At 46.5% G+C, this 8013-nt stretch overlaps 1 long non-coding RNA gene across 1 annotated transcript; it reads left to right on the top strand.

Annotated features, from left to right (window-relative positions):
* The first annotated feature begins 344 nt into the window (after positions 1 to 344).
* On the top strand, positions 345 to 7180 carry LOC110014697 (uncharacterized). Its single transcript, XR_002873478.2, has 3 exons — positions 345 to 3256; positions 3380 to 3511; positions 4863 to 7180. It is a non-coding gene; the product is annotated as an uncharacterized LOC110014697 (long non-coding RNA).
* The last annotated feature ends 833 nt before the right edge of the window (positions 7181 to 8013 follow it).

The following is an 8013-nucleotide window of genomic DNA, read 5'->3' as shown; positions in this document are numbered from 1 at the left end:
TGGTGCATCGCTTCAACCAATCAGGGACTCAGCTTTGAGCACATGACGTGTTCAGTGACACGGTCAGTGGGTGGAGTCTAAAACCAACAGAGAATACTGATCGTTCTCGCCCTGAACTTTTTTTAAATGTATTTTTCTCATTTTCATTGAGACAATCCTAAAGTTTCCTTCAGGTTTATTGTTGTTTTCCTTTTTTCCCTCCTTGGACTAATGCGGGACGGCAGGACATCAGTCTGGGTCACAGACGATGGAAGTCGGGTTGGTGGCTTGAATCATATCCCCTACTGACCAAAAGGGGAGTGTGTGTCCCCCCCCCCCCCCCCCGCCCCTAAAGTGTGCGATGGTTTTAGAATCGGACCGGGGTCATCCTGTTGAAATGTTGGACTCATTACTCCGCCCACAGCAGCAAACTGCTCACTGATTGGTTGGTTGAAGCTGTTGTCAGCGCTGATCCTCGTCATGAATTCAGTGTGAAATCTGTTCACGTGGGTAATTGTTTGGATCTGGACGTAAGGGGAAAGCGTCTGGGCTGAGGAAAGCATGCACAGATGATAGGTGTCATCATGGTCTGAGCGTCTGCTGCTGCCTGTCAGCTTTGAGGATCCAGATGTGGAATTATTCCCCACCAATGGCTGAACCTGCTCATCTCTCCCAGATGACTTAAGCTAATTAACCGTCCTCGGATGCTCATGATGATGACTGCAACTGTTCCAACTCCCCCCCACAGAGGATTTCACGAGGAAAGGCAGAGGGTGGTGTTTGGGTGGTGGTTGGTCGGTGAGGAGCTCTGCACCCAGGGAGTAATTGAGAGGCTGAAACGAGGAGGAGAGGCTCAGACAAGCGTCCAAACAAGTTCTGGCTGCTGTCCAATTACAGGCAGCGGCCCCCGCTTCCTGCTGGACTCCAATTATAGCCGAAAGGCTCAGCTGGTCAGGGAAGCTGTCACAACCCCCCCACCTCACACACACTCCCCATACAAACACAGACACACACACACACACACACACAACTGTAGACAAGAAATGGCAAAGTCAAAGACAACGTGAAATGTCCTCTGCTGCTTCAGTGTGTGTGTGTGAGTGTGTGTGTGTGTAGCTGTGTGTGTGTGTAGGTGTGTGAGTCTATAGGTGTGTGTGTGTGTAGCAGTGTGTGTGTGTAGGTGTGTGTGTATGTGCATGTTTGTGAGTCTATAGGTATTTATGTGTGTGTGGTGTGTGTGTGAGTCTATATGTGTGTGCGTATGTTTGTGTGTGTGTAGGTGTATGTGTGTGTGAGTCTATGTGTGTGTGTGTGTGTGTGTTTGCGCTCATCCATGACGGGTCGCAGGGGAGGCAGGAAGCAAAGATGCTCAGACTTGTGAGTCTGTGTGTGTTTATTTTTGTGTGAGTGTGTTTTCCCTCTCCAGCTGCTGTGATGTCATTTCCTGTCAGCTCTGTGTGTCTCTTCACAGACTCCTTTTACACAATCATCCACTTCCCTCGTTTCTGGCGGGAGCTCCGTTCCAAACGCGCTACAGGTCAAATCCAAGAGGGTCAAGGCGGTAAAACTCCCACCTGCACCGTTTCACACTTTTCTCTCCTAAACTCTCAAAGTTCAAACTTTTATAGAAAAAGACGTCCAAGATTAAAGAATGAAACGCAGATCTGACCAAAGATTTCTGTGGATCTGGCTGAACACATTCTGCACAGGAGACACAGCACAGAGGGGGTTGATTGACAACTTCAGCAGCCAATCAGGATGCAGGAAAAAAAGCACTGGAACAGCGAGACGTGAAAGGTGAACCATGAGGGACTGCGGTAGCCTCCACCTTGTCTGGCCTTCATCATGCTTCTCTGCTAAATGCTCAGAGGAAAGGATGGTTCTATGTCTTATTTGTAGAGGAAATGTTTCCGTTTCTGAGACAGTGTCAGTAAAAATGTGGCGTTTGGACCATCAAACTGTCCTTTTCTGATCCAAACCTTTTTGTCCCAGAAGTGTTTTTCAGGCTCTTCTTGCCTGTATTCCTGCAGTCAGCCAGAGTTCTCTCTGTGAACCAATCATCAGGTATTGATCTCCTCACGTTGGGGCCACTTTAAGTCTGCCTGGCCGTGCCTGGAGTGCAAGCAATGCCGTTTGGATGAAGTGTTTCAGAGTCAGCCGGGCCGATTTGATGCTTTAAGGGCCTCTCTGCTCTGAATAACAATCTGTCTCCTGACACTTCTGCTATTGTTTTCCACAGCTCTGCTTAGTGAGTCGAGCGGCGTGACTCCCGCCAGGCTGCAATGTCAAACGTTTGTCGTGGTCGTTCTGCAGCGTCCGTGCCGCTCATGCTCGACAATTAAAAGGTTCAACCGTGTCATGGAAGTGGAGCAGCGTCGCCCAACACACCTGACCTCTGACCTCCTGGACAGAAAATTCTGCCTTAAGCTCTGACGATGGTTAAAAAGACCCTCAGCTCTGCCACGGGAAACACGCTTCCATCGGGGGGGAGATGAGATGACAGGTGAACATGCTTTAGTCTTTCATCCATAGGGAATCAGATCATTCTGAAGTCATTGTCGGCCAGTGTTGGTGGAAACCTTCCAAAGTGTGCAGCTTCTTCAGTAGTTGTCGGTGCAACACGTTCACACTCCGGTCAGTAATCTGTATGGAGAATTGTTTCAAGTCTTTTCGTGGGAAAGCCGGACGTCTGCAGTCCAAAGGCGGGCAGACGCTGAGGCACCGAGACGAGAGCCGGCCGGAGTTGTGGTGAGGGACGGCTGGTGAACCTGGTTACTGAGGAAACAGACAAAAACATGGGAACGTTGAAGGCATCCTGACAATTTTCTAGTAGACAAACTAGAGAACGTGCAGGTGAGAAGAAAGGACTTCATAATGGGTTCAGCTGCAGACCGCGGCGGGAAAGAATCCCCACAAAAACAAATTACCAAGATTTCTTTTTTACATTCAGGTTGTCCTGAGATACAAGTCAAGTTGATAAGAAAAATAGGAAGACATTTTTACTTTAAATGTCTTTTTTACGCGCCAAACATCATAGATATCTGAGAGGTTTCATCAAAGTGTAACAAAAATAAAGAATGCATTGTGGGAGAAGTCACGACAGCAGAAACAACAGAGGAAAGGGAAGAAGGACTTCTGCAGTCGTCTGTCTGTCTGGATGGAGGAAAAGGTGCAGACTGGGGAGCAGTGATTCCTGCAGACTCTTGACTGCTGTCAGCCGGATTGACGGGGGATTAATGCCGAGAAAGCTGCGGCCATCACACCCACGAGCATCCAGGTGACGGCACATCAAAGAAGGAAGCCGGGCTTTTTTCATGAGAGGGGAGGATGGCGGGAAGAGATTCTGCTCTGACAGCTCGCCGCCGTGTGCTTGTGCAGATTGGTCTTTGGTCTTTTTCAGGAAAACTTTCAACAGAAAGCAACAAACACACATCAGGATGTCTTCCAGCGTGCTCACAGGAACAACAGAAGGCAAAACAAAGGATGCCAGGCGCTCAGAGGCGGGCTGAAGGAGCTGCAGACAGAAGGCCTGGTGAGCAGAACTTTACAGAACTCTGAAGGAAATCCAAACCTGAGAGATTCTCCTCTTTAAAACACAAAGGTGTGAATTCTGTCCCTCATTGAGAAAACTCTGAGAACCTGAAAACACGGAGACGAGTCTAAGAGCATCTGAAAAAGGAGGTGTGGGGGGGGGGTGATTAATTGATGAGTGGTTTCTGAAGGGGATTAGTTTGAGGAGGGGAGAGGGATAAAGAGAGCGGGGAGGGAATGAGGGAGGACAACTTAATGAAGGAGAATAAATAGATGTGGGGAAGATGAGAAAGGATTAGTATAGCTGTGGGGGGGGGGGGGTTGGGGGGGGTAGAACTTCAACCACATTACACAACAGGAGATGGAATGCTTGGGGGATGGGGGGCATTTTAAGGAACGGCCTTCAAATATATTTAAAACATTATTTTATGCTGCTTCATGGTCTTACCCCCCTTCCCCTCCTATTATCACCCTCCTACCCCCCCCTCTCTCTAACGTCCCTCTTTCTTCTTCCCTTCTTTCCTTTTCCGTCCGGTCCAACACCAAAGATCTTCAAACATGTTTGAAATTAATAAAGTTTGGCCTCAATTCCAAAAGGGGTTTATTCAGACATACCTTTGGTTTGTCTGAAGATTAATAACCCCTCTTGTTAAAGTAAAATATGTCCAACACAAGAGGCCATCAGCTCTCATCTGTCTGCCCAGCTGTTGGACAGGACAAGTTAAAAAAAAAAAAAAAAAAAAAACCATTATTTTATTATATAAGCTTAAAATTCATTTGTTTTCAATGAAAGTATGAAAAAACCTGAAAAATGACGTTTATGTTCAATTTTATCCAAGAAAAACCTTTTATCTTTCAGCTGCTTCCTTTGATCACCACAAAGAATCCACCTTCTCCACCTCTGCTCCCTGAACATCCTCCTCCTCTCTAGATGCTCCTCCTTCTCTCGTGTTTTCTCAAAATAAGATTCATTTTCATTTGAAAAACTTTCTTAATAAGATGAATTCTTGATTAACCCTTGTGCTATCCTAGGCACTTTAACATTGGGAGTGGGGTCATCTAGACCCACTAGACAGTGCTCGGAACCTTTTTTCTTCAATGATTTGTGATCTTCACTGGTGTCCATGGATTACATGAAATCTTTCCACCTTTGTCATGGTAGGGGGAACACGTCAATGGAAGGGGGGGGGGGTCATAGGATAGCACAAGGGTTAATGAGAACGTTCTTGGAAAAGGCTTTTGCTTTCGTCTTGATACGACGGTTTTTCTGTCAAGACAGAAATGATGACAGTTTTTGTTGAAAATTTTTTTTTACTTTTTCAAAATTACGTTTCTGCCGTTTGTTCCCCCAGACCTCAGCTCCTCTCACTGGATCCGGCCGTCACACAGCAGCTCCTCCAGATCTTCTCCAGAAACATCCTCAAAGTAAGGAAATTAAAAGCAGAGATGTTTTTCCTGTTTCAAAGCAATAGACCTGTTATCTACTCCATCTTAAACAACTATGTTCCAACTCTGGAAAGCATTCTTCTGACACTCAGCAAACATCTCCAGCTCCTCTGGAGGAACGATCACTGATTCTCCTGCTGGTCTCCTTGTGTTTCTTATGTTGTAGAGCCGACATATGTGAGACATTGTAGAATGGAGTCTGTTGTTCTCTTTAAATCCTTGACATGATTAGTGCCGCACAGTCGAAATAGATTACCTGCAAAGGTCACTTTACAAATCCAAAGAATAATTAGACGGAAGATTGAAACCTTCAGACTCATTTACAAAGAGGATTCCCGGCCTGGAAGATAAATGAGCAGATTTCTGTCCATATTAGTGGAATCGGGGACTGATGGCTTCCTCCTCCAAGCTCCTCACAGCCACAAGGCCACGCACAGCTGGAAAGGTCAATTGCATGTTTTCATGAAAGCCTGGGGGAAATGGCCCCCATGTATCTACATCAGTTATTAGCCCTGCTGCCCAACCAATTAGATGAGGAGCACTGCGAATCAATCACCGAAAAAATTGGATTTGGATTTCTGAGTTCTAAGCCGGAGGTTTGAGATTCCAGAGGAGTTCCGGCAGAATGAGAGTGATGCAGCAGCAGAACGGTTCTCTGTTCTAGTGCTGGGAGAATCTGCAGACGCACCATCAGCAAAGGACCTCCTCTCCAACATCTACAGGAAACCTCTCCACTCTTCCCTTTCACTCCACTATCCTTCTGTTCAGTCACCAGATTACTGCCAGGTCTAAAGACGATCCCCATTCAGATGGTTTCCAGCTGGTTTTGGGGCTGAAAAGGCTCCGCCCCCTTCCAGCCACACCTCAGTTTGTTGTTCTGACTCTGTGACACAGTCACTACGTACATTTTCTGCAATGTCCACGGTTGTAAACTGGTCAAATGTGAATATATGTGGAAAAAAGTGAGAAAAGTTGTGGTCTTTACATGAAATTTTGACAGCTGTATCACAAATGAACCACGTTAAAACCATGGAAGAAGTACGAATAAACCACGCAAAGAACAGGTAAACCTGCCGTTCATTCAATTTCTTTATTTATGACATTTGGAGCACTGAACATAAATCACATGGCATCAGCACCACGGTCAGCGCCCGACGCGGGCCCTCGTGATGTTTTGTTTTAATTAAACAGTCGGATTTCCCGGATCCGCACCAGGGGCCTCATTTCTAAAACTTTGCGTAGGATTTGCGTCAGAAGTGGCGTACGGATGAAACATAGGACGTGCGTACGCACAGAAATATTCGGATTTATTAAACCGTGCGCACGCACATCCTACGCATCTTTCCCTTAATAAATCACAACCGATTCTAAATGCAGCGCAGCTTTTGCGGCTTCATGACACGCCCATAGTTGCCCATAAATAGTCCGTGAAACGCCCACAAATTAATATTCATGGCTTGCTAAATCATGGCAAACACAGAGAGGAAATCAAAAAAACGTAACTTCACTCAATGTGAAGTAGAAGTTATCGTTGGCGAGGTGGAAAAGAGGATAAAGTGTTGTTTGGAGGGCACAGTGTGGGCTTTACTAATGCCAAAAAGGCACGTGAGTGGCAAACGGTGGCAGACGCCGAAAATGCTGCAGCCTCACAACCTCGGACCGTGGCCGAAATAAAAAAGAAATGAAAGAAATGATCGGACATCAAAGTCGAGGCAAAAAAACGTCTAGTGCTGCATCGGCAGAGTGTGTCCGCCACGTGGGGGGGTGGGGGGTGGGGGGGGACCGGAGCTGACCCCTCTTGATGAGAAACTGACCGCTATTATTGGGGAATCCCTATTAAGTCCCCCTTATCGGCGTCCTCCTCCGCCTCAGTCACCTGACTGAGACGGAGGAGGACGCCGACGCGCCAGGGTCAGGGTGACACAGGTAAGAGAAATAATTAAAATGAATGCAGTCAAGTCACATGTATGCAGGCTACACAATTACAGATTATTGATATAAAACAATTTTATTTTAGTTGCTGGGGTGTTCCAGCGGGGCCAGTGGTTACGATGCGCGTCCTCACCGATGCAGTCCTTGAAATGCAGAGGGAAGTCAGTAGTTCAATCAGAGAGGTGGCCAAGGAGTTGGGCGAAATCAAGATCGCCCTGACTGAAATAAACTGCACGATGAGGGAATTCTTAAATAAATAATATTTTCCACACCTCTTTTTCTTTACAAGCGACGCATCCCTTCCAAACGCTGGCGCACAGCAGCAGCATTTGGCTCAAATGCGTGGGGATGGGGTTCAGGGTCGGGGCCAACACAGCAATCAGCGCCAGGGGGTAGAGGCACGTTTTTAAGCTGTGCCACATTGTGTAGCACAGCACATGCCAGCACGATTTGGCACACACTGTCACTTTCACGTGTTTCTTCCATCTGCCGACGGTGTCGCCATTTCTCATTTCACCCGTTTTTGTGCGTACGCCTGGGTCAGAGCTTGCGTGAAGGACCGCACATTTTCCCGTCAAGTTTGCTTTTTATAAATCTCAACTATTGCGTAGAGAGTGGCGTACGCCTTCTTTTGTGCGTACGCAACGTTTATAAATGAGGCCCCAGTTCATTCAAGGACGTGTCCCACAGCCACTACATGCATTTCCATGTCTGAAATGTCGGTCTGTCGTGATTCATGTGTGATATTCACAAGTGTTTGTTGCGTTCATCATTCGTCGGTGTGCCCTGCTCTCCATGGCGGGTTTCAGCTGACGGGTCTTTACGTAAATTTGGATTCGATCTGTTCAAAAAAAAAATTCTGTTGAGAATTACACAGTTTATGCATATTTTTCATAGTTTATGCCAATTATTACTTGCATGACACACAATTGTCTGTGATTTTTGCAAATGCATGTCTAACCAACTTTTGTATAGCTTGTAATGTCAAACCTTTATATTGCATGTACGGAGCACATATCACGGTAAAATTACGTAATTGACGCCTGTATCAATATTTATTGCACATAAACAGTGCAATGATTACACACGGCTCATGCATGACTGCTTCAAAAGCTTCTTCAGAGG

The sequence above is a fragment of the Oryzias latipes genome, chromosome 7 (assembly GCF_053564925.1).
Source record: "Oryzias latipes strain Hd-rR chromosome 7, Olatipes_Hd-rR_3.1".
NCBI lineage: Eukaryota > Metazoa > Chordata > Actinopteri > Beloniformes > Adrianichthyidae > Oryzias > Oryzias latipes.
This window is presented reverse-complemented; position numbering and strand designations above follow the sequence as displayed.